We start from the raw sequence: 27993 nt of genomic DNA, 5'->3' as shown, positions 1-27993 counted from the left end.
TTAGCAAGTAGTTAGGAAATAACAGTTACAGTCTAGTCAAGAAACTGCTTTCAATAAGAGGCAGGAAAGAGGAGGAAAAGCTATTTTAAAACACAGCTTGATTTGTTGTCTGTTTCCATCACCATGTGGAGATATCTAAACTGCTCAAGAATTTTACTAGCCTTCAAGTCACCTCCTTGAAGAATCTTTTTGTTACTTCAACAGGCCAAGTGCCAGCCAAAACCTGACAAATGCAATCATTCTTCCACTCCTATCTTGGTGTAGTCCCATTTGTTTGATACTACCTGAACCTGTTTCTTCACTATCTGTAAGACCTACTACAGAAGTAAAAGTACCACAGAAGATTATTGCTTCCTTGCCTACTGCTTCAGAAAGAGCTCAGAACATGCTCAGATAGGCCTTTTCATTTTTAACAGGATGCTAATTAACTGCTATTACATTCAATGAATGGTAATTGGTTTGGTTAACTTCATATTAGCAACTAAATATTTCTCCAGGTGGAAGACATTCCCTCCAAAGCTGTAGAAAACAGGATGAATGTTGAAAGATCTTGCATCGCATGGGTTGGAGCAAATCTGTCCCTTCTCCAGAGTGTTTTGGATACAAGCTCCTTGCAGATCCAAGCCCTTGAAGTGAGGCAAGACCAGCCAGGTAGACATTAGGACTGGATTCACCCAATAAAGAACACAGGATGCTTAGGGACATCTGGAGTATTGATAATTTGGGCTTTTAATTACAGAAAAAAACAAACAGGAGACAAACGACTATTCCAGAATGGCTACTGGCTGCACTTACAAGCTGGAAGGGAGACTCCTGATCTACAACCACTGTTTTTACCCTCCTAGCAGGTAGGGCACCCAGCTGTGGTTCACACAGCACTACAGCTGGAGCTCTTTGTGCAGAAGCCTGGCAGAAAGTTCACATCCCACTTGTGATCTATTTTAAGGGCTAAACACACTTTGCGCCAGTTCTCTGCACAAGATGCACTGTGAATTTAGCAGAGAAGGATTAAAGCAGCAACTTACAGGATGTCTAGGGCTGGAGTACTCCAGTGCTTCACCACTGATCAAATCTTACCTTCTGTACTGGCTTGGACTGATTCACTGAGGCAAGCCGAGATGTACACAGATGTCAAACCACTAAGCTTGATTACACTTTATAAATGCCACTGTGGCCGACAGAACAGCTCCCCCTTTTCATGAGCTGTTGCTTTTTCCAACTTGGATGCAGAAGTCAAACTAGAAAGCCCCACTGGCTTGGAATCACTCAGTAAGGCCAGTGCTGCTGGGTCAGCTTGAAGCTGGGAAGCTGAAAGCTTTGACATCCCTTTGCTGCTACAAAGCAAACACAACCCACCCTTTCAGCAGCTGAGCACAGCATCAGTTCAGAAAGCACTCAATGGTGTTCCCATCCATCATTTTCTCCCCTCTTTTTCTATTTCCACCCTTCCCACCCCCTACAAACTGGTGAATATCGATTACCAAGCCTAGGGACATGTGTAGATCAATAGCTGTTTTCAGAAGAATATTGTGTGAGGTTAAGAAAATTAGTTTATTTTGCAATGGGAGAAACAGTGTGTCAATCACACCCTTGGACTTCTTGTTAAGTAATTGCAGTGCTCCGTGCTAAATAATAATATGGCAGAAATGGGCCAGACTGATAAGGAAAGGGATTCTTGTAAGTAAAGCAAGGAAAGAGGAATTAAAATGAAGATGCTGCCCAGCTCACCCCAAGATGCACCTTGAAGGCCTGCCATTCATGTGTTCTTTGCCTTTCCTACAGGATAGGAGCCTTGCAAAGAGGAGTGGTCCTGTCCTAGAGGACAGGAACCTTGCAAAGATGGGTGGTTTGTGGTTTCACCTGCCGCAGTCACTAGAGTGACGCTTTTTTACCACCCCCTCCTCCCCCGTCATATCGATCCTAGTTAACTGGATCCCAGGGACACAGAGTGACAGGGAAACCATGTCAGCAGCAACTGAGGCAGAGCGGTGCACAGTTCACTAATCACCAAAAAAATCACCAGAAAATGGATGTTGATATCCAACAGACTCCTTAAAAGTTTCAACCTTAACATGCAAACCATATGTTATCAGCATTTATTAACGGCATTATGAGAAGATCTAGAGCTCACTGACACAACAGTGCAAGGTTCTTCTGCATCATACAGGAAAGGACAGAACCTTCTTTGAAAGGCTTTATGATCTACTAAAACTGTGAGTATCCTGTAAAATCTGGCTATGAGAAGCAAGCAGGCTTTGTATGGAGACACAACATGTTGTATTAAATTCACCAAGGTGAATATGAGAGAGCAGATCAGCATCTGGGAACACAAGTGCTATCTCTGAGAAATACAGAGGAGAAGGAAGAGCTTACAGTGATCACGAATTACAATAGCAGCATCACTCAGTTTGACTAACTCTAAAGCTCTTGTTAATAGAAATAGCATCAGAAATCCCCTGAAACAGCTCCCTAGGGCTACACTATTGCACTGCCATCCACATAAACCTCTCACACTATCAGACAACACTGAGTTCTTACTCAGTTTCTTCTCTCCCCTCAAGTTTAACACACAAGTTAATATTTTCACGCAGGAGCGCCCTTGCTCCTATCAGCCTCCAATTCATCTCCGTTGGATTCCCATACACTGGTGTCACAGCGTGGCTGCAGCGGGCAGCAGCTTGTCCCGGGACACACAAGCCTTGCTGCTGTGACAAGTGCTCTCAAAGAGGCAAGGCCAATAGGCCACTAAGGCCTCTTCACAGAGAGGACCAAGAAACTTTGTCCACATCCCTTGTTTGGATGTGGCAAAGCTGCCGAGAGGTACAACGACAGAAGAGGAACCGGGAACACGATGCAGTAGAATGAAAACCTTCACCCAATGTAAGTGCTTACAGGAAATTAATGCTTCTGCCACGGGCCCCACTTGGTCTCCCATTTATTTCTTCAACGTGCATCCCCTGTCCAGGCATAGCTTTACTTAGCAAACAGTATCAGATTGGTACAGCCTTTCTATTACTCTTAGGCTGTATGTGGCACAATCTGTGCAACTGTTCTGCACTGCGCTCCAATTAAACTGTATCCCGAGAACATGTTGACATTGTTAAGGTTAATGACCTAATGATGAGCACCAGGAAACAGGTTTGCAATAAAATGGCCTGTACTGATTGCTTCCATGATGAATGCAAACAATATGTTGGACTGGGAACAATATGTTAAACAATATGTTGCGGTTTATCAGTGTCACGGAGCAGTGCTGCTGCAATGGCTGCTGTCTGGTGATCCTTGCAAGGGTCACTTTGAAACGAGCACCAGAAACACACAGTTCTCTCAGCAAGAGGGCTGGTAGCAGCAGCAACCCACAAGGAAGAGCCTCATCCTGGCCAGCTAGGGATCCTCAGAGGAGGTGGGACAGACTCCACACGTAGACACACATTTGCTGCACCTGCCACTAGCAATGAATTACCTTCTGAAGAGTTAAAATATTACAAGGACCACAATTTAATATAAAGTAGATTCAATTCCTTTATATTGGAAAAAACAAAGGAAAGAAAAACAGGCACAATTAAGCAGCCATCAGTATAAAGGAATAATTTGATCGCTATAGGAATAGACAAAATGTTTAAGATAGATATGCTGAAAAGCTCTTTTCCCTTCTCCATGAAAAAGGAAAAAAAAATCTGGAAAAAAATAAGGAGTAGAAAGGTATTTCAACATAAAAAAACTTGTCAGGAAAGGTTATCACTGAGGCTGGGTGCAAGTGATGCAGAGTTTCAAAGAGCTGCTCTATCCATCCTCACAGCAGTCACAGAAGAGCCTGGCAACAAGTCAGCAGCTGCTGACCACATTTCCTCATTACCTGCCTGGCCTCACCAACAAAACCCTGCAGAAGCAGCAAAGAGGGTTTCAGTGCAACCCAAGACACAAGCTCTCAAAAGCCAAATTAAGGAGAACCACTTTGGCTTCAAGCAACACATAAAACAGGATGCACAGCTGAGCAGAGCATCTCCCCAGCAGCAAGAGCCTCCTCTGCTTCTGGAGGACTTCAGCAAGGCAGTCCTTTAGCAAAGGCTAAGGGACAGCTTGTGAACAAGAGCCACCGGGTGGGCAAGTGGTCAAACCCTCTGCACAGCCCATGTAAAGCATCTGAACTAGGAACCTAGTTCAGAGAGGGAAGCACAGGAGAGCAAACACAAGGGTAGACAAAGCCTTGCCAGCAAAGAGGCCACTTCACATTAACACATAGGGGCTTCCTTTTCAGAAAAGGAAGCAAGGACTCCATCTGCACACTGCTTCCCATCCATTCTTCCTATAAATAGAAAATAACTAGACAAAACACTATTACAGATTAATGTACTCACCAGGCAAATCCTCCACCATCCATCCATCCATCCTTCTCCCAACCCCAAGTACTCTAACAAGAGAAATTTAAAGCCTTCTTCAGACTCCTCCCTTCTACCCACACCCCCCACAAGCTCCCAGGTGGAGCATAATTACCATGGGGGCAAGGAGAGGAAGGTGACTTAATTGCACAGAGGAAAAACTCTAGGCAGAGTGGACTTCTGAGAGCTCCTTCAGTAATGTGGTCTTGGTGTTGCTCTCCAAAGCTTGCATTTTGACTAGATGTTAGTAGTGAAGGACAGCAACTGTTTCCGTGCTAGAATTTGGTGATAGTTTTACCAGAAAGGAGTATCTACATCTGGAAGTAATCAGCATCCCCTTCGGCAAAAGCTGTTTATGAAAGAGTTTGCTGAGTCAAATCTAACGGTGTGAGTGAGGCAAAACTGGTACATGTTATCCGAATACATGTTATACATGTATACATGTTATCTGAACATGCATGTGCTCAGAGAAGAGCAACTAGGTCTTAGACATCTTGGTTCTGCAATAAGGGATGAAAGGGGTTCTCCGAAGGGAGGATCAGGGGAACCTGTCTCTAACCCCCCCACACTGACTATAATATTTAGGCACTAACTCCGTAATCAAATTAAATGTGCAATATTTGGCAGTGAGAACGCTTTCCTCCCTCTCCCCACACATGTGCTTTGTGTCAAGGGCTCAGGTGAATTTACTTGCAGCTCTTGTCTGCCTGACCAAGAAGAGTGATAGAGTGTGTTGGACTAGGAGTCAAGAGGCTGTGCTCCTGCCCCTAGGTCTGGGTGGAAAAAACACATTTAGTTCAGTGATGTGAGAAAATGAATGCCCTACATTTTGGCAGTAAAGCTGGATAATGGTTTTAAATGTTCAACAAAGAGCACTCAGGCTCCTAAGTCAAAGTGCTTTGAAAATGTGGTTCTGTATCTACCAGAGAGAGATAGGGTTCTTCTAGGCATCTTCTGCGAGATGTTCCCTATTAACACCTTTAATTTAGCTGCTTCTTTGGCTAAACTCTAGCTTTGGTGCCACATCTGGAGGAAGGGACTATGAAGCTTTGCGCTCTTTAGGAGTTCTGGGCTCTGGGACATTAGACACGCGGTCCTTTTGCCTGTGTGCCCCCTCTTCATTGCTTAGTATCAGAATGATAAATTTGTGAATTCCGAATCAAAAAGTCAAGAAAAAGACACATCCTAAGTACATAGATGTTCATTTTGTCAACACCAAGCAAGTGTTAAAGAAAACAATTTAATAAAAATAAAAAGCAAACAGCAGCAAAACCCAAGGAAAACTATCACTTTCCTACATAAATGAAAATGTCAGTTTGGTTCTAACTCATTTTGACTGGTGATATATCCTATATGATCTCCCAAAGTCTTTCAAGTATTTATAATGATGTTAGCCAGACAAAAAAAAGGCTGAGAAGGACTCTGGCTTTATGCAATGAATTGCAAAACTATACACAAGGATTTAGCTGTGTGACTCCCATTAAATATCAGTAGTTTCCTAGAGGCTAAAATCCTTGAAAACTGACCTCTGCCAATTTTAAGCTGTCTGTGCTATCACATTAAAAAGCTGCCATGCTTATAGGTTAATAGTAAAACCTTTTCATGAGAACAAATAGGCTTAAAAAATATCAAGCCAGAAATCACCTGGCTTGTATTGCTCTTGAAATATAAAGCCAGCTAATTGAAGTTCAGCTTCTGCCTGGTTTGGGGGAAAAAAACTGCTTCCCTTTTGAACTCCTGTCTGTCCTAAAGCCCCGAGGAGCTTTATCCTCTGCTCATCTTTTTATTTTTAGTGATCTCAGCAGTTCTGAGGGGCCAGCTCAAATGGAGTCGTGCCAAACAGCGGGGACACGTCTTGGAAACTTGACATCCAGCACCTGGGTTCTGCTGGGACCTCTGACCTTGGACAAACCTTTCTGTCCTCTACAGCCTCTTTTAGGAAAGGCAACGTGGGGGAAAATAACTGTCAGCCTCAGTGCGTCCCATGCCGTGCCCATACTCAACCCCAGACACGGGGCATATGGGAAAGCACGTTATCATGCTCCAACTTACATAGTTTTAAACAAGCCGAGGTGTTTTCTTCAACAGGTGTTAGATGCTCTCAGGGAAGGAAAACAAAAGATCCACCAGCTCCAGCTCTCATGACTACAAACAAAAATTTCCTTGCCTATGGCAAGAGAAAAGTCTGAAATCGTGCTGGAATGGTTTAAGGAGTTATCATTGCTATTTGCCACCTGAAGCCCTTACCCCCAGGGAACATGTATCCCAGCAGTGGCTGAACCCAGCGGGCTGGAGGTGGGTGAAGAGCTGTGCCCCTGAGCAGAGTGCAGGTGCTGCCTTGGTCTTACACATCCCTTCCCTGAGGGCAAGGATTGCCCCAAGGGTCTCCGGCAGCACATCACTGCTGAGAGGGGCTGCTCTATGTATCTAATTAATTTGGCACTGGATGAGGAAAGGGGAACCCAAAGCTGCCACATGGAAAGGCCTCTCACTCATGAGCAAGGACCCAAAGTGCATTTGCTGGGTCCCTTGCCAGAGTCATGCTCTGAATGTGCCAAAGCAGCCAAGATAGCTGACGTGCAGAGGAAGGGAATTGAGCTGGATAGACCTGAGTTCTGGTTACATTAGCTTCTATTTAATCTGCAAATCAAACCTGAAATTTTTGGGTCCATTGTGGGGCCTTTGCACTGAGCAAAATTAGTACAAAAAAATCCCACTGACATCAGCAAAACTCATCGTTTCCACATTCTCACTTGACAGATGTCGGATTCCTGGAAGGGATATATCGAACCTGTCAGGACTGCTGCTTACTGACTGCACAGCCTGGCCTGAGCCCAGTGCAGGAGCCTTCCAATTAAGATCACAATCCTTGGATGGAAATCACTAGTTACCTTTCAGATGCATTCTCATCTGCCTTGCTGCGCTGGGAAAGAACAGGGAATCTGCACCAGTTTGTGGGTGCTGAGCTCGTTGCCTTGCTGATGAAGACTTTCACTTTGGATCTACTAAGAAATGGGAAGTGAAAAATTAAAGCTGATTTGCACCACTAATATTGTCACTGAACATCACCACCCTGTCTCCAGGCTGTGATCTCTATGTCAGTCACTGCATGGGGAAGCTGGTGCCTCTTACAAACCTGCCAGGCTGGTGGGCCCCCATGGACTCCCTGCAGCAGTCCAGGTCTGCAGGGCTTGCTGCAAAGCTGATGAGCCCAGTGCCCCCGTAGCAGGGAAACACGCCCAGGGTGGGAGCTTTAACACGTGCTTTCTATACCATAAGCACCACTTCCATTTTTTTTCGAACTGGATCCCATTCAAAGGCATTGCCCAAGAAGGACCTGGCACACGAAGTATCCTGTCCCGGCAATCAGGAATTTCTCCTCTTTTGACCACTCGATCTGGATGTGCGAGGCGGAAGCAGGGTCCACACAGGCATTTAGACGACTGTGCATTTCTTCCCATGCAGGACACCAGCTGGTGTTGGCTTACATGGCTCAGCCTGAGCATTGGAGGGTTGAGATAGAAGATGGGCTGGATTCAGGAGAGCTTCAAAACAAACCCCAGCTCTCTTGAAGGTGGCAAACGCCTCCTCCTCCTCTGCTGGGTTTAAGAATAACATCACGTACTGCTGCAGGATTTGCTGTTATTCCTTGGAAGAAAAGAGATTAAAACCTTGTCCCATTGAAGTCATCAGCTGAAGTCAAGAAAAGCAGACTTTGACCCTGGACACCTTGGGGTCTGGTTTCAAACAAGTTAGTGCAAAAGCTTCTAGGGCCGTGCAAACAGGCTGTACATTAGCATCCTTGATCTGTACAAACAAAGGAGAAACGCCAGATGAAAGGGGATAAAGCAGCAGAGGGACCTGATGTTTAACAGTGCTTCCTGTTGTTCTGTGTCACTGAAATGCCACTGGAGGCCTAGCAGTGCCCTCCACAAACTTCATATCTTGTGGTCTAACTTGCTTGTGGTCTAACACACAGAAAGCAGGGCAAGAAGCAAACGCAAGCAAGCAGTGGGGAGAGCAGGCTGGGTGACACGGGGCACTCTGGTGACAGCTTGGAGTTTGCCACCTCTTCATCCCGGTGCACGAAGGCAGCGCGCACAGAGGAGCGCCCTGGCATGAAAGCGGCGCCGCTTCGCTCCCGTTGAGTTTGACTCGGCGCCTAACGTGTGAAGGTCGTCGCCTCACGTCCCACGTCTCTGCGGTGCTGCATTTCCACATTGAGCCGCTTCAGTTTGCCAATGGTAACATCTGTCACTCCTTAACGCCTGCCACTGCTCTAAGGCGCACGGGTCCTTGCATGCAGGCACCGCAGCGCGGGCTGGCGCGCTGCTCTTCCCGCCGAGGCAAGGAGGGGAGCACACGAGTGCTCACACTGGCCTGCTCGCTCCAACCCCGGCTCACTTGGGCGCCCCGAGGAGAAGGGACGAGCCCAGCAGTGCTGCAAGTGAGTGGTAAGCAACAGCTCTCGCCGTGTTCCTGCCATTTATCCAGGAGATCGATTGTTTTCGCTGCAGAGGGGTAAGAAAAAACTCCAAGCTGTGAACTTTCTGTGAAGATTTCCTGCAGTCAGAGTTCGGTTTCCCCTGGGTCCTTGTTATTATGAAAAAATAACAGCAGATGAATGCTAGTAGCTCCAAATATTTGTGCAGCTCACGATTCGTTTCTCATTCACCTACCTCTTTAATGAATATGTAAGATGGCCATGACAGCTGAGTCATAACCAGGAATGGACTGATGCTGTAAAAGTCTTCTCCAGAGCAGAACATGCCCAGAATACAGGTGAACAGAAGGATTTTTATACAGGCTTTCTAAGTCACTCCATCCTTTCTGTATACCACTAAGTTTTGCCTTAAATCCTGCTCTCCAGCATCTCCTATCGCCAAACCTCAGCCCTGCAAGCTTCCAAGCCCAAGCAGTCCAAGATGCCACCATGCTACCATCAGCTAATTGCAAGGTGCAGCTCCGAGTGCCAGTACATGGCACCCCAAACCTGAGGGCTGTCCTCAGGGCCTCCGCCAGTGGTGCCTGACTCTTAGCTTAGTCATCAGAGGATATATCAGGCTTTGGCACTTGACCTAATGCTGGTTACTAAATATTGCTCCTGATAGTCCAATACTGATTTTCACTTCAAGCCTGATTCTGATGTTGCTTACACGTCACAACAAAGCACAAGTTTCTAATATTAGCAGAACACTACTGGCCATGTCAGATGAAGTCAGAATGGACTCCTAAGCAAAGCCAGCTGTTCCAATTTCACTTTAATCGGTTTTCATTTCCACATGCCTTTGCATTTCCTGGTTGTGACTAAGAGCAGAAGGGGAAGTGGACGAAGCCTTCACTTGCAGGGGTGCCTTGCAACACTACGTTCTGTGCACTGAAACGTCCAGGGAAACATCCAGACCCAAGGGAAGGCCTAACCAAACCAAAAGCCTTTCAGCCAAGCTCTTCAAGACCCGTCTGCCACTGCAGATCACTGCTTGCAGCCCTGCTCGTGGCACCTCCAGTAGTCAAGACTGGCAAAACTCAGAACAAGCAAATGTGTCGGAGCAGCCGTGTGCTGAATGAGTCTAGGACTGCTGGGACAAATGCAGAATTTCTCTTGCTAGGTTTCTTGTGCTAAACAGAGTTCTTCATTTTTATGCTCCCCTGATCTATATGGGATTTCCTTTCCTTGTGGGTAATGTGATTTATGAAAGCAACGTCCAACTGGGACACAAAAAGTTTCTGTAGAAAAATCCCAGTAAAATTAAATTTGTGTGCTCCTATTCAATTAATAATAGTGTGAACACTACTTGAATATTCTCAAAGCCACGGCAATTGGCCAAATCCTGTATCTCTAAAACAAATTTCAAGTATCACACATTTTTACATCCACCTCCAATTCAGCCCTTTGGTAAGAAAAATATAATTACTGACAATTTGCTTTACCTGTTGAGGCCAAAATCTTCCACTTCCTTATAATTTCAAGTAACTGTTTTGAAACTCTACTGGTTGTTTAGTATATGCTTATTTGCTTTTTTAAAAAAAAATGTTTATGCCTGTTCAACTGTCTCTCCCCTTATGAGAACTTTACACATTACTAACTCCATACAGATAGCACCCACTAGAAGTAGGAATGTGGTTACCATGTGAAGCAATTATAGTGTTTCTGGTCCTTCACAATTCCCAAAGAAGTCATCACAGGAAATAATTAAAAAAAAAAAAAAGGAAAAAATACCTAAGAAATCGGCAGAAGGACCGTCAACCTCCCGCACTGTGCAGTGATGGAAGCTGTAGCACAGAGAGCTCCAGCCTGCAAGGGCTATATAAAAAGCTGAATTTGGTAACCCAAGCAGCTGATCGCTCTTGAATCAGAAATTTAAGCAATCCAGAATGGTTTCTATTTCTCTATTTCTTCTAATGCTGCCTATTAAATTAGGGTCTTCCATATGTAATATTCTCCTTGCCTACTGCAGGAGCACCAGGACTCTCTCTTTTCTTTCTCACTATGGACCAGAGCATATCAGAGGGTATCATCTATAGCATAACCCAGGGCAAGTATTAGGTCATGTGCTTGATAGTCCTGTGTTGTCATCAGGAAATAACAAGTTCACACATCCAGGTCCCACAGCCTCAGGGGAGCAAGTGAGGCTTCATTCAGCAACACAAGTCCGAATGGTTGAAGTGTAAAATACTGGAGCAAGAAGCACTATTACAGACTATAATGAGAAACAGGCTAGAAATCTCTATAGACCAGATAAGATTTTCTGAGAGCTAGCCATACTATGCTGCATTTGATGGCTAGATCCCTCAGAAACTGAAGATTCAACAAGATTTTCAGCAAACTGCCGAATAGCATAAAGACTAAAGGATTAAAACCTGTGGGTGTAGTGAAGTTCAGCTCTGGGGAAAGAAAAGGAAAAGGAAACAAGACTATTTGCATAGGTCTTGCATAGATTTTCGCAGGACTGGGAATGTCTAAAATAAAATCTGACTTTCAGCATCTTCCTTTGCTGCCCCAGCACCATGGCACAAACTTTTGATTTTGTACTTGCTGGCAAAATCAAAGGAAGGAGAGACTACTAGATGTTTTCTAGGAAGAGGTCACCACACACTAGTACACAAATATGGCATCACCCAGATCTAACTTTGCATGGGCAGCATAGGATTTAAAATGGAGATAGATTTTCTCCAAGTTGCCACTTACCGGTTCACACACACTCAGTGGTCCTTGACTATCAAATATCCCCAAAGGCAGGAGCAGCAACAGACTCGACAAATCCCTCTCACTCACCCTCCAGAAACCAAGCAGTAATATGTGGAAAATGAATTTCGGTAGGTCCTGAAGCCTGCAAACTGCTTCGCTTGGATTCTACCTTAGCAGCAAACTCATTCCCGTAGCAGCATTAGCCATTTCCAGACCACTGAATAATCTTCTGTCTTGGAATCAGAGATTTCATCTCTGCCTGATATAGCTTTCCTTTCTCATTAATCACAAACAAGAGGGAGCGCCTAAACACAAATGTTGTCAAGAGCCACGATTAAGTGAAAGAAGAGGAAAACTCCTCAGAAATAGGTATTAGAGTTGATGTTGAACTTGTCTTCACAACACCACCAGCGTTTTCCAGGTTGTCTGCAGCAAACCAGACATGAAAGAGTGAGACATACCAGGGCCTTGCTCAGCTCACAGTGTGTGGGCTGAAGGCATCATCTTCCAGCCCATGCATTAGGAGACTCTGAGGAGCGCCAAGGCTTTCCCGTGGCTCCGGACCCACTTCCGAAAGGATGATACGCTCTGATTCACAAGTGCCTCAGAAGGAAATGCTCTCCACGAGGTAGAAACAAATGCGGAGCATGGGTACAATAAATTCCATCACGATGTGCTCGGGCTAAGCAAATTCCAACCCCAGTGGAAAGCTAATGAGGGACAAATTACCCAAACATTTGCTCTTGCTGCAGCTCTCTGACACCTTAGTGGGAGGTAAAAGCAGATATTGTTTTTCTGGAAGGGAAATACATTCATTTCTGTAGGCAGTGGCTTCTCCTGATATATTGACTTGGCTTTAGAGTCTATATTTGCAAGTCATAGTGTTCCTTGAGTCCTCACTTCAGATAATTGCCCTCTACTTCTCTCAGAAATATTCCCAGCAGACTTTGATTTTCAATGCTGAACTAATAGTTCATATTACTTCCAGAACATTGCAGAGGCACGGAGCTCAGTGCAGACTTTAGAAAGAGGCCTGAAAAAACAGCAGAGCTGTACGTGGTGCTCCTGGCACCGCCGCTGTTTCCCTGCTCGCTCCAGCAGAATCACGAATAGGAAGATGACTAAGAGCTGCTCTATGCGGGGCACAAATCTGGTAGGACAAAATATGACGGAAAGGTGTGTGTAAGTAACATTCACCAGCACCAAAACGTCAGATCTGATACCTGATCTGGGAATCATGATTCAAGCTTATCATAAAACCACCTGGACTTCTGCAAGGTTTGGGATTTGGCCAAGTGCTACATTCTCCTGAGGTTGGAGCAAGGAGATGACTTTAAGAGGGATTACCTTGAATGGTCAGGTTCATGTTTAGTATTCCCAACACATGACAAAAAGTTAATCAGGGTCTCTTGAGCAGGGCTTAAAAACAAGGAAATAACCTTTTCTCATCTGTTATTAAAGGAAAAAAAAAAAAAAAAAAGCAGGGAAGAGGAGATCTGGAGAAATACTTGCCTTCCCCTGTACCACATGTAGGGAACTGGCAGTGGTGATCCTGGGGAAGGGAGTAAATGGGAGGGAGATAATAAATGGGATTTTGTGGAAGGTGAATTTTCCAGATTTAGTTTTTCATGTGATTCTTCTATTCAGTTTTCCCCTAGCAAAAAAAAAAAAGGGCTCGCTTGGACTTCAAAGGGGAGACCGGTCATACCTTTCCCACTTGAGAAAAAAATGCCCGCTCAAAATGGACCTATGGATGTCTTAACCTCAACTTTTCAAAATGGCCAGTGATTTTAAGTGGGTAAAGAATTCCAGGGGGAAAAATGGCATCCTTTAGGATGATGAGTGTGGCCATCTCAAAGGAAAATTACATCAAAGTTTAAACACAGTAAAAAATGGCAGGTAGAAAATAAGGTCTTTTCCCCCCTCCTCTGCCCCCCCCCCTTTGAATCTGTTACGTTATATGATATTTAACCTAAAGTACACATATACACATGGAGACACACACACAGATCAAAACTTGCAAAAGCATTGCAATTTGCACTAAAGCATGTAATGAATTAGAAGCCTCAGCAGAAATTAAGAGTACCCACATTGCTTGCTAGGTGAAAAAAACGAGGGAAAGTTGTGTCAAAATGCTCTCCTACTTCCCAATGCTCTGCAGAGGAGAAAAAAAAAAAAAAAAAAGGACAAAATGAATATGAGCAGGTTTTCATGAGCAGCTTGTTCGTCTTTGATCAGTGCTCCTAGGTAGTAAATACTATATGCACATGTACATAACCACTAATTGAATCAGCTGTATGCTTTAATAATTGGAATTGACTGAAGAGGCTTTCAGTGGGTATTTTCCCAGGACCCCTCTCCTCAGCCTATCCGTTACATTTCTTGTCTTATTTGCTCACATTTCAATTTTAAATCCCCGCATTCGCAACATGACAGCAGCGCTTTCATGCCGCTGCCTGCGCCCGGAGAAGCCTGTCATAGCTAACACGCTGATCCCAGGCAAGCGGGGCTGATTAAAAACCTCATTGTGTCAGCCAGGCAATCAGATGTTCATTATCTTATGACACACGACTACTGAAATGGAACATTCACATATTTTAAACTTGAGAGATTTGTACTTTAATATAATTATTTTTGAAAGATTCTTCATCAGAAAGGTTAATAAGAGCAATATAGGTTAATAACAGCACTAAGGCAGCTGACATAATCAGATAATTGACCTTATTGATATGTTAAGTGCCCTATGCTTCACCTTGGGATGTGTCACTGCTCTCCACAGTCAATTATCTTATAATGATCCTCGCTTCTTAAGGTCTTATTGCTTGGATATTGGTCTCTATCCAAGGTTTTTGGGTTTTTTTACCCCCTCCCTCCTGGAAACCCTCTAGTGCAGGATTTTTGCTCCACTTTCAGCTAAGACTATGCTAAAATATTACTAACACTTTTCATAAATGTACTGATGCAGTGAGTGTCTCCGACAGCCTGGAGATTCAGGTTGCTTCCTTAACCCAAGCTGGGGGGTTCCCATTCCCTCTCTCTGGAGACGGGAGGGCAGACCGCTCGCTGCTCTGCACAGCCTCTCCTGGAGGTCATTTCTGTTACGTAAATAAAGCCGGGACAGTTTTCCCCGAGCTGTTCTCTGCCACATCCATGCAAACGACCCTCTTATCTCAAGAGGAAAAATTCACTTGTAACACAATTATCGGCCACTTTTGGGCTTCCTTCTTTTGCTTTTCCACTTGAAGCACTGCCCGTGTGCTTCGGCAGAGAGCACAGAGATTCTGGAAGGGAAATCAAGAGCCTGAACTTTGAGCTGCAGCACCAAGAGCTTGAAAAGCATCTGTGATCCCTGCCGTCTGTCTCAGCTGCTCCCCTTCTCTCGCTCCTTCCTCATGGCCAAGGAAATCCTAAAAGTATTTCCAAACCCATTTCTGGCTGACCAATTCCTGCTCGCAGGGCTCTTGACACTGCTCCGTGCTTTGAAGTCATGCTGGCCAGGAAAGTCCTCTTTCTGGCCTCCCAAACCTGAGCACTCATTCTCTGCACAGCCTGTCCTGTGGGACACCCTGTCCTGCAGGGGAGCACAACACTTAAGAGGACCTGGTCAACTTTCAGGACATACAATTTACAACTGCAAAGAGAAGTTGGAAGCAGAGATTACCTGTGAGTGTAAGGAAACATATTATTTCTCCTGGCATTTGCCTTTGGCCAACAATTAATAAAAAGCAGTAGGAGAGTCCTCCTCCATCTGGATCTAAATGCTGAGCTCACCTGTATATAGGAGCCCAGTCCTCTACACTCCTGATTCCTCCAGTTTAAAATCCAGGTCTTACAATCATAAAGATATATAGGCACATAAGCTTAAATGTTGCTGTTACAATGTACTTCTGCAGAGCCCTTCTGTCAAAAATTGTTCAAAGATATTAAGAGTAATAGTAGAAAGAGTAGTAGAAGGGAGTCTTTCTCCCTTCTCAGCTAATACTGTTTGCAAAGTGTACAAGTTAGTCTGGAATTGCGTAGCAGACTATGAGAAAAGAGCAGATACTTCCTTCTTGGGGACTCACAGCTGACTCCAGGCGCAAGCTCTCTTCAGTACCCAAGAAGGTCGGTTCAATCCCTTTGGATATAACCTGGAGAGTAAGTAAGAGCCCAGATGGCTTTCCAGACAGTGAGGTCCAGTCTTTTGAGAAGCTGGGGACGGGGGAGCAGTTGGATGGCCATCAATTCAATTGCTGGTTAGACACAGCAAATTCTTGGCTGTGGCTAGCCAGTTACGATGGCTCAGAAGGGAAAATATCTACAAAACTGCTCAGTTGTCCTAACTCTGTCCCTGGTGATGCTCATGCTGGGTATTCACCAGAAACAGGATCAGCCCGACCCTGGATAGCACTGAAAATCCCATCTTTTCTCTTTGATTAAACAATAATCAAACTAAGGCAGCTCATGCTGTTTTAAAGCATTATAAATATCGCCAGGCTTGCAAAAAATATTGGCCAAGCTCTCGCAGAATACAATGAGGCTGTTTAGAGTTCACAAAGGGGAAAATCAGAGGAGTGGATTTTGGCCATGCAGTCTGCTTACAAACACTGCGGTGGATTTGGGTTACTAGAGAAACCAGGACCACGGTTCTTTCAAAGTGCTGTCGAGCACTTTGTCACCTGGGAGGAAGGAGAAGGAATGAGTGAGGTCCTGCGCTGAATTGTTTAAACGTTGGCCCGTGGAGAAAGAGGCTTCAACATGAGCTGGTCCCTAACTAGGCACGAAAGAAATCTGTGAGGGCCCTGCCCCTTAAAAACATTTCAGTCAGAGTTCAGACCACACCAGTCATCAAGAATAAAAAGACAAGACTCAAATCCCCAGGAAACAACTACAGAATTTCCATTGCTTACAAGACTGTTTTAGGCCACCAAAGATCCTTTGAGCAAAGACTGCCATTTGCATGTTTTACTGCATCAACTACCAGAACGCTTATGACAGCGTACAAATAATACATAGCACTGATAAATAAATAATAAAGCGAAGCACAGTATAAACTCTGAGCAGAATACATTTCCTCTCCTAAAGTCCTAAAGCAGAGGCAACACTTGCAAGTGCATTTCAGAAAACACACTATTTGCACAAAAGTTGAAAAATAGCAGTGTCATAATTAGATTTTCCATTAGGCTTGTGCGACATAATTAAAAATGTAATTTCCTGGTGAGCACATAGCAGTGCTCTAGGAACAGGGTGTCACTACTTATTAAGGGCATATGCAGGTACTTTAGCTCACCACATAAATTGAATAAGCACTAAACTGGGCTAGGGAGTCTAATTGTTTTGGACAAATACCTATTTACCGCATGCAAAAGGACACATTGCCTTGCCTGTTGGAAATATTTATTCCAATAACTACTCACGTGACTCTTAAATGCCCCTTAGTTCTTGCCTCCAGATACCCAAACATGTCCTGTATTAGCCCGCAGCCACCTGTGATAGTTGTAGACATTCCTGAGGTCAACTGAGCACAGCATGAAGCCCATGGAGGAAACCTGGATGTGCTTCTGCCACCAAGGGAGGCCACTGTGGGCCTCTCTTTGCAGACTACAGATGGCAATCTCTTACCTGCCCCTTGCAAAGGGCTCACTCCTGCCCATGTATCTCTGGCTGAGGTCTATAAAGGAGGAGAGTGAAGCTAGTTGTTAAATCAGAGGACCTCCCTTGAAAATCCTTGCTGCTATTATTAGCCAGGTTTGACACAGTTTTACTCAGGCAGGCAGTCCTGAGTTGCTGCAGCCCAAGCTGGGACTCGGTGGCCTGATTCTCGGAGGTGCATGGGACCTTCTCAAGCCTTGGCAAAGCCTTCCACATAAAAATAAATAACAAGCAAACAAACAAACGTACAAAAACACAGCTTCCACGAAGGATTTCTGCAGTTTGGCAGTTCCTAGAAAGGAGCAGCAACTATGTGCGACGGGCCCCACAGGGGAAGTCACCCAGCTCACAAGGAAGCAATTGCTCACCCCAAGCCTCAGCCCTCAGGTTCTCCAGCCGTGAACCTGCACGTTCCACCTGGGACCATGCGAGCGCTGCAGCCCGGGCGGCTGCTCCAGCTCCTGCGCAAGCAGGGTAGAACAGCCGGAGGGGCCGGTGGGCACAAGGCAGAAGCACCTCTTGGGGCAGCAGGACTTGGAATAAGGCACTTGATTCTCCCGACACCACGAATTCCCGCCGTTGTGTTTGCATGGAGTCAGCTCAGCCTTCCTCGCTCATAAATGAGAAGACAGTCTGACCCAGCGGTTTCATTGACAAGCTCGACAAAAGAAACCTCAGGAATATGTTATTCCTCCCACATTAGGAATGTACCGAACATACAGGGAAATTCACCATCGCATAATGATCGCTATTATGCAAAGCGAGGCTGACAAAATTTCCATCATTACATCCCTGACAAGCACTCAGACTTGTGGGGGTTTTCAGCCTTTCTTTTGAAAGAAAGAAAGGAAGAAAGGAAGAAAAAAAACCCCAGCAAAGTAGCTTTAGTATCTTAAATGTGAAGCAGGAACTTCGTCCTCTCCATATTCACAACACCTTAAATGCATCTCTCCCCTTCACAGCTCATTAATCTCGACTCTTCTGCTCTTCAGACATTTACATTCCTTCACGGGTCCAACACAGCCCAGGTGTTTGTATCGTGTTTAACCAGCACTCACCATCTCTGAATGCCCCTTGTGACCTCAGTTCTTGGAATGACCAAAGCATGTTATGAAATGGGCCACGTGCGACGTGGGGGCTCCGGATGGAGCCAAAGCCTTTGTGTCTACTCTGGAACTGCTTAGAATTATTCCCACACTTCCCTCTCCCCCCCGTCCATTTCTGCATCCAAAAGTGCCCATGAAGTGTTTCAATTATCATTGAAATATTGGTTAGAATTCTGAATCTAAAGGACAGACAGCTCGACAGAGATTTAGCAACCTGCTCAGCGCCACGTTGCGTCAGACCCCTGAGACGCAAGGACATTCAAGTCCTCCTTGGTTGGAGGTACCCATGTGGGAGCACCCTGGCCCCAGCCTTCATCTACCTACATTGGGTGGTGATTCGTTTTGCTAATCCCTGCATCTCCAAGCCCTTCACTGGTCCCAGTGCCGTTCTCATTTTCCTCTTTGCCCTGTGAACGCAAACACAAGGAAGCACCAAGAAACCAACACGCGCAAGCGAGCGTGTATGTGAGATCAGAGCTTGCACAGGCTGTTTTCTCCCCCTGCCTCTCTCTCTGTACAGCGTGTGACATTCCTCCTCGTTCCCTTGCTTCTTTGATTCCTTGCCTGCTCCACTACAGCTACTGACACCTCTTCTCCAACCAGGAGGACCAACTGACCTTTGCTTCCTTCCAGCCTCCTCGCAAGCCTCCATCCCGCTGTTCCTCAGCAGTGATGAGAGCAGTGTGACCAAGGACACTAATGAACATCACGCCAGGCTTGCTGCTCCCAGCGCTCTACGTCTCATGCACACTGCAAGTCCCATGCCCACGCGGGCCAGGGAGCAGTAATTAAGGGATTTTCAGAGGATAATGCCCGCGGAGGCCTTCAGCAGACTGACACATGCTATTTCTTCTTAATAATGACTGTCCCAAAACGTAGCAGATCCGTGCGCTGCTGTGTTTCCGGCAATTTGTAAGAAGTGTTCAATGTGTAGCCAGCTGGAACGCACAACAGCACATAATTGTTCTATTACTGCAGACTTCAATTGTTTCTCTCTTATTCATTAAATGGCTATTTATTGGAAGAAAGGTCCTTTTTTTAGACGCATTTTTACACAGCTCTAGATTGGACTTGCCAGCACTGAACAAGGGCTGGCCTTCCTTGTCCCGCTGTGCTCTTGCAAGCAAAATGGGGAGCACAAATGCTAGATTTTTTTTTTTTTTAATGGAGATGTTGAAAGCCTTTTGAATTCTGCACCGGAACAAAACCAAGGACTTTCAAAATTTCGTGTAGGCGTCAAGAGAGGAGGCTGTCCACGTTGCCCAGGGAGGAGGTGGGCTCAAGGGTGTCCCAACATGCGCGGCCTTTGCATGGACAACACGCCCAAAGATGAATGCGATGGAGAGCATGGGCAGCTGCTGTGCGAGAGAGAAAAACAACCGCCTGGTGGGTGCAGTGCTCATGTGGAATCCTGGAGATGGATGCAACGCCTTCCATTGAGATCTCCTTATTGAGCGCAAGACAGAGCTTTGAGTCTCTTCCTCTGACCAGAATTTGCGCCATGTGCCAGGAAGCCCACACTCCTGGGAAAAAGGCTCCCAAAGCCCAGCAAACATATCCTGTGCTGGTCTGAAGATGAGAATTGTTGCCCGTACAATCAGTGTTACCTCAATTTACAAGCTTGTTACACTAAACATAAAAGCCAAGCAGGAAAATGCGAGCTCACAGTTCTAAATCCCATTTTTCCCGTGGTAGAAGAGCACAAGGGAAACAGTTTAGCCAGACCACCTTGGCTATCTGAAAAGCTGAGGCTGACCTATGTTTCACTCTGCAACAAAATGTGAAATGTCATGTTAAACAGTACATATGGAAGGAAATTCCTCCCGCTCTCCTAGCCTCTCCTTAAGCTATTGAAATGGCTTTAAAAAAGAAAAAGAGAAAAAGCAAGACATAATTGTTTCCTGTACAAACGTTGAGCCAGACATTATTTTTTATGGGCTGTATTTATTGACTTTAGCTATTTTTCCAGTGTGCTGCACAGCGTTAGACTTGGCAGGAAGTCCTACAAAGTGAAATAACATCTCTTAAAAAAAAATAGTGGGAATTCTCATTGTTTGGTGTGGTCAAAGCAAGCTCCAGCCTAGCAAACTTGTGACCTTCGCTCACGTCAGACAGAAACACAGACCAGGTCAATCACTAGCTCAGATTCTTCATTCATCTGAAGTCACCAGAAAACCAAGTTTTGGGGGTCTGAACCAATTCCTAAGTGAAGTTATTTGCTTTGACCTGCTCTACTCCATACTGCCAGCTTTCTTCTCAAAGAGAGCATCCATGAACCTACTACTCTTCATTAAGGTCACCCACTCCTCACTACTGAGAATGCAGTGACAAGGAGAGATATGTACCTTGTGTCAGCACCGATGCTCATTTAGAGGTAAAAAGAACAAAATAAAACTTATCCGCTCTCACCAGGAGACATTAGCGAGTTAATTGCAGTCGTTTAAAAGTTCAGCCTTGACAAACACATCAACTCCAGACACTTGCTTTGCCTCCTGGGATTTTGTGCTCATCAGAGACAGATGTCTCCAAGGCAAGCAGAAAAGTCCAACACAGTACGCTGAAGAAGACAGAAGACAACCGAGAGATTTATGTTGGATGGAAAGACAAGCTCAAGAGTTGAACTGCACATGGCACTTCTGGAAGCTTGCCAGCCCCAAGTTTAGTGTGTTTTGTGTACTTCACTCATAACTGTTTATTGTGACAGGTAAACACTTGTTTTGAAAGCTTGCAGGCGTACTATTAAAACAGAAGTGTTCCTGACATAGTCAAGCTGTGCTGTCAAATGTTTATCTTTTGAATGATGAATGCTGGCTTTTCTTTGCCTTCCTTTCAGTCTGTGTGGAACAAATTTGAACAGTCTCTCCCAACTTGTTCGGGCTCAAGTCACCTGGGGGCCGTAACTGAGAAGCTGATGGGCCAGAGAGCTGCCCTGTAATTATAAGCCCATATGCCCATAAACAAAGGTGATGCAGAGAACAAATGGGGAGCAACAGGGTAAGCAAGAGCCAGCTCTGTGCCAGGCCCATCTGTAAATGGAAATGCAGATGTTGAATTTTAAAAACCATATGAGCTTTAGAGTTCAAAAGAATGGGATATTTCCAGCACTTAGGAGATCTAGGTGATACACATTTCACAGGTCTAATTCTGAAGAATTAGGCTAGCTAAAAACTCAGAAGGGACTGTATCAATTTTTCCTTAATATTATTCTGCTCTGTTTTTATTTCAAATAAGAAATTAGAAAACCTGGAAACAATTTAGTTATAGGATAAATTGGATATATATGTAGTCACAGAACTTCAGACAATCATAGAAATTATTGGCAAAAATGAATAAGGAGTCTTTCAGATGAGAAATAAAATTCTCTGCTTGGTTCAAATATGCTTTCTACGGAACAAGAAGACTTGCGAAAAGAGACAGAAATTTCTCCGTATCTTAGTGTAATTGCATATGTTACAAGGCTGTGGAATTCAGCAATGATCCCATGGGTTTTCAAGTGGATTTCAGATATTTCACAGTGTGTCAGTTATAGATTGAGATATCAGACTTTGGGGAGAAAAGAACAATCTTTTATGAGGTAAAGCAGCACTAGATTTCCATGAAAATACAAATGCTTAATGTTCTGCTGCTGCTGAAATTCTTCTTTGTTCTGCTGCAGCAGCACTTGGACCCAAAGTTTGCCAACCTTAATTGGTGCCGGTATAATCAACACCATCATACTGGCCACCCGAGAAGGGCACAGCATGGGGATGAGAATGGGACTCTCAAATTTCTGAACTGACTTAAGGAAAATGTTTTTACTTGACAAATAAAGCGTGAGACTCACTGACACAGGAGGCACTGGAAGAGTTTTCATCTTAGGAAAAGTTCGAAGAACAATAGAGTATTCTTTATGATTTAGAAAATAAGATGGCTCACAAGAATTACAAAAATAAAACTGCTTCAGAAAAACATTAAACATTAAAGTGCAAGTCCTAGATCATCTTTAACTGCAAGGGCAAAAGAAGAAAGGAGTCAAGTCACTTCACCAAGTCTATAAAGTCAGTTGGCGCATACCCTAGCTCTGTCTACAGAGGCTGGCCCATGCAAAAAAGCTCATAGACTAAATTAGGCTGTTACAGCTGACGGTGGAATTAGACTTTACTGCCTACAGAGACACATATGATATACCTTTGATCCATGCTTAACACGGGGAATTTGCACAGCATTGTTACTTGGCGGAGGGATCGCTCTGAGCCCATTAGAGAGGACTCACGTTGCATCCCTCTGGCAGGAACATCTGGTGACCCATAAAGCAGCCCAAGCTCTGGCGCTGCAGCAGAGCAGCTCATGCGGCTTTACTTACAGCACATCAGTCCCGCGGCTTAGGCAGGCAGGTCTTCTGCAAAGATCCCGAGCAGGGGTGCTTGAATTGGCTTCGTGTGGCCTGCGAATGTCTCAAAAGGCATGGGCTTGTGAAGCAGGTCCTTCAGTGTGCACTCAAGGGGGGAAGCAGGGGGAAATAGCCCGTGAAGGCAAATGCTAAGAACCATAGCAGAGAGGCTCTGAAGACCACTACCAAGGAATGCGGTGGTTGCATGTGCCCAAGGGTGGAGGTTAGGCCGCATGCAAGGGGAGCTGGCGCCTGGTCTGGCAGAAAGGCGACCGGTGCTCAGCTCCTCACAGCACTCATGCTGCATCTGCACCACACACCCCGCTGCCACGAGGGGAGCTGGTGTCTACAGGCCTAAAGACAGACCAAGGTTTTCATCAAATGATGGCTTTGGGAAGGGCAGTCATTCAAAAAACAGTATGAATAAGTACTAGAAGGACGTTTAGCTCAGATTTTCTTTTTCAGCCTAAAATATTTCCTCTTTCTTTTCCCCCACGGCTGTTTCTTCAGGTGCGCAAGTAGCCTGATGTCAAAACATATATCATTACAAGCCAACGCTAATTTGAATGCATGTTATGAGTTACTGCTCCAGGAATGATGCCTTGGGTGCTGAGCACCCTCATTGCTCTCTGAACCCTTGTGACACTTGTACAGAAACAGGCTGGCTCAAAAGAGGTTTCCATCATTCCTGCCCAGCAGATTTTGCAATCAGCAAACTATTTGGTTATTTTCCTCCTAATCAACAGGGTGTTGTTCCTTGTGCAAAATGTGTTGTGCAAAACAAGAGGAGATCACAGTCCTGGGAGTCCATGCTATGGATTGCCTTTGTCCTATCAAATAAAAAGAATATGAAAAAGGCAGTAACAAAATAACATTAAGCCTCTCAGAAGGCTTGGTAAATGATTTAAATCATCATAATCTATAGCATTTTCCCAGCAATTAAGTCCGGACATTCAGTGCTGCTAGATAACACTTAGAAATCTGCCTCATTGCCAGCAGTTCCTTCAGGTAGGGCAGGAATTGCTTCTTACTGGAAGAGTGTCGGACTGCGATGCAACAACCACTGGCTCACCAGCCAGTCCCCAGCTTCAGTACAGAGAGATTTGGTTGAAATATACAGTTGCTGGGGATTTTTTTTTTGTCAAAAAAACAGAAAACTTGAAAATTAGCTAAGAAGGGAGAAGGATATGTCACATCTTTTGGAAAGGGAGGGAAGAGGAGTTAGATGCATTCTGCTCTTCCTTTAAAAATAAAATTTGCAAGGAAAATCAATTCCAAATGAACCTTTCAGAGTTACCCCCATAACAAGCTACGTAAACAAAGACCCGTTTTCTTTCCCAATTCTTCCTTTCTCTTCATATCATTTTTGCCCTTCTATTTATCTGCTATTTGTTTACACATTGCAGCTTTTACTCTCATCCCATCCCTTCTTGCTGCCATGCCCTTTTAGCACTCAGTTCTGTTCACCTGAGCTATTTGAACCACCATTTATAAATCAGTTCTTCCTACTGGCAAAGCTTGATGTCTGACTGCTCAGAAGAACAATATTCAGATGTGTTTGATTCCCATGCAGTAGAAGACAATCATGCCCATCATACACCTTTTAGCACTCAGGATGCCAGATGAACTGCATGTTGTCCCATTTAGATTGCAATTATACTTATTTTTTTTAAAAAAAAAAACCAAGTTTGTCAAGGCAGGATAGCCACACAAGCCAGGTAAACAGGCTTTGAAAGGTGCTCATCTACCCTCCAGAGCCCAACATGTTGACTGACATTGCTAAACCCAGCTTGTGCTTGGTGAGGGAAAAATGATTCAGATAATCAGTAAATGCTTTGAGTGCAGCCTTCAACCACTCCAAGTTACATTAAAAAAAATCTAGAAATTTAGGTCTATTTTCAAAATTCTCCCAGGCTGGTTTCATATATCATCACAGTTGAAACTGTTATCATGATATATTATACATAGAGACTGCACTACATCATCAGACTTCTGACACTGCCATGTTCAGGGTGTGCCAGGATACAATGTAATGAATTACAACAGTTGACATTGACAAATACACTTTAGGGGAAGATTAAATTAATTTTTTTAGCTGCTTGCAGTTGGCTTAGAAAGTAATTTTTATTAAATAAACTAGTGGGAGAGTGGGCAGATTTAGAGCCCTTGGGAACGTTAAAGGAGATAGAATACAGGACAGAGAGAAAAGCAATAATTTCAATTCTCACACTAACTTGCTGTGTGATTTTGGAGAAAATCAGATAGGCCAAATCCTGGCTTTTTCACCCACAAAAATGCAGCTCTACTCAAGATGTAGCTCTTTCAGACACAGATGTCAAGTTCATAGGTACAATCACATGTCTCTGGGTTGGACATCAAATGATTCCCACCAACTTGAGTAGGGTAATGTATTGTTTCATAGACCTATCAAAGAAATATATAGTAGATGGGCCCTCACCCATAAAAACTATAGCGATCCAATGGTATTTTCATTAAAATAAAATAAAATAATAATAACAATAAGAAAAGGATAAAGTATGGGTGATAAAGCTGGCCAAAAATTCCTTTCACAAGAAGCAGAAGTTGGTACGTCTGAGGAAGCCCAGAATATTAAACATCTCTTCACTCTAAAGGAATGTTTTGTCTCTTCATGGGGAATCAATTAACCACGATGTTTCATGCAGGTAGACTTTAGATTAGTACCATATCCCTTCACTATAGATAATTAACCTCCATTTCTGAATTAGCAGCAAAATAAGTCAGTTATTAGTTTTTATAATGACTAGAACTCAATATTTTGGGTAGTTAAACACCCAAGAGTTTAAATTAAAATAGACATCTGACAGAAATCCCTAAAGTGTTCTTCAGATCATTAATACTATAAATTCCACAGTAGATTGAACTGACAATGTTCCTTTTTCCTCCTGGAGCACTCCAAATAGATGAGCGACTCCCTCAAATCAGCATTCAGTTTGATCTCTGAAATAATCTCTCCTTGATACCTAAAGCCTCAAGGCCAACAGCATAGTTAAACTGATATCCTCCTCTTACCAGAAGAATAATTCTAGCAAAGGATAAAAATGAAAAGCCTCCTTTCCAAGTCTATGTGTAGACAGCTGCACACATTACAAATCCTTTTTCACATCCAAGAGGAAAATCCCGGCTGTGGCGAAGGGCAGAGGAAACACTGGGAGGAGCAGAGAGGCCTTGGGGCTCTTGCTGCCTCCTTGGGCAGGGTGGACTCATCTGCTGCCCTGGTACCGCCAGGGTTGCTCTGGACACTCAAAGGATCTGAACGCCCGTGTCTTGCTGGATATTGGCACTTGTTGAGCTGTAGCGGCTCTCCCGTGGGGCTGTCAACCATGCCTGCTCTGTAGCCCTCACAAAGCAGTTTCGGCAATGGAGGGCAAAGCCTGCAGAGCTCCTGGGGGATCCTCTGTCCCCCCTTTTTTTTTCTTCTCTCTTGACACTTCAGTTTTGGAAAGACAATTGCTATTCTCCAAGAATCTGGAGGACGCTTTAACTTGGGACCACAAAGGAAGTCTACCCATACAAACCAGTAGCCAGCATGTACTTAAACATAAATACATGGGGACAGCTATGTGCAAGGACAGACTGACCAATCCTCTGAAAAGGTACGAGAAGCACCATTTGGGCCAGGGCCCCGCTACAGAAGGCTCAAGGTGGAGAAGGCAGCATTTAGCATCGTGTCCTGCGTTTCTAGCAGTAGATGTGGGTGCTGAGCATTGCTTTGATTTCAGAGTGGATCTGTACAGCCACCGACTCTTCCTCAGCCTGTCCTTGTGCATTGATTATTCCAGCTCAAGTTTCATGACTCGCACTTGTCTCTTTTTAAATTATTATTTTTATTTTTCTCCTCTCCAAACCATATCTGCAATTTCTTGAGCTCATTTGCATTCTCATCCTGCTGCCCAGTGTATTTCCAGTACCTCCTAGCTTGGTGCCATCTGTAAATTTAATAAGTGCACTATCTATTCCATCACTCGGGTCGTTAATGAAAACATTGAATAGAACCTACTGTCTCCTTCCTCCCCAAGTCTCAGTCAATCTGTCTTTCCTATTTAGGGGCCTCAGAGGATATTAACGCAGGACAGAAGTGGGATGAGTTACAACCTGGACTCCTAGGAAAACCATCACATCCCTCTCTGAGGTCAGGGAGTTTCAAAGGTGGCAACACACATCCTGAACATGCTGCTTAGTGCACTGCAAATCTTGCCAGACACGTATTTTATTCCATTTTAGCTCCAATCAGCTGTGTGTAAAAGCGCAGAAGAAAAGAGGAAGAAAGAGACCTCTAGGGATCACCCTGCTGCAAGTAAAATGTGTATTCTAAGAGAAATTAATGTTTGCCTTCCTGTTTATGTGAACCAATTAGGGAAAATATCACCAGGGCATAGGAGAGACTAGCAAGGGATGTGTCCCAGCCCATGGCTTACTAGAAAGAGGCATACACAAGTAATAAAATACTTGTCTCTATTTTGCAGTCCTGTGGCTGGTAAGTGGCTGGGGAAAAAAGAAGGCAAGAGGTGACAAGAAGATTGCAGCAGTACTAAAGATAAATGATGAGCACCCTTGTCAAGTATATACGCTAGAGTTAAAAGAGTTCAGTGTGGAGACAGGAAGGTCTCCAGGAGGGGTAATTTATAAACAGAAGAGGCTGACAGGGCTTCTGTGCCTAAAAATGTGCCCATTTTTCCCCAGCTTTATCAGCGGCTCTAAGAAAAGGTATTACCTTTCCCTACAACCTTGCCTCTTGACAATACCAAAATAGAAAGATATATTTGCCTTGGCACCCGGAAAGGACAATGGGAAATAGATGCCAAGAGCCTAGAGAGACAGGCTACAGAAAGGAACATTTTCAGAATAAAAAAGATCAGTGTTAGAGCTTCTCAGGAATTAAAATTTATCTCATGAAATATGTCACCAAAAAGGAATGAAGACTGGTTCCCCTTTTTCAGTAACTTCATTTTTTTGTTTGCCAGATTGTTTTTATCAAAAAATGGAAACTTTTCATCAGAACATTGAAGGTCCCTAAACAAAACATATATAGCTTTACAGCAAACAGAAGCCTCCTATAGGGGCTTTTTAGGGCTCTGTGACATTACTGCAAAACAGAATGATAAAGAATAAGCATTTCAAGGCATTTAGTACTGATCCTTTTTGTCCTGCAGCATCTCAAGAGCTTTCAAAACAAACCAGTAACAAAATCAGTGAAGGAAGGAAGGGGACGGATGGAGATGGGGCTCTGTGCAAGGGCAACAGGGAATGACGTGGTGCCCTGGCAGCCTCTGTCACCTC

Source organism: Nothoprocta perdicaria, unplaced genomic scaffold, assembly GCF_003342845.1.
Source record: "Nothoprocta perdicaria isolate Ctin4 unplaced genomic scaffold, notPer1 scaffold_66, whole genome shotgun sequence".
NCBI classification, from domain to species: domain Eukaryota; kingdom Metazoa; phylum Chordata; class Aves; order Tinamiformes; family Tinamidae; genus Nothoprocta; species Nothoprocta perdicaria.
This window is presented reverse-complemented; position numbering follows the sequence as displayed.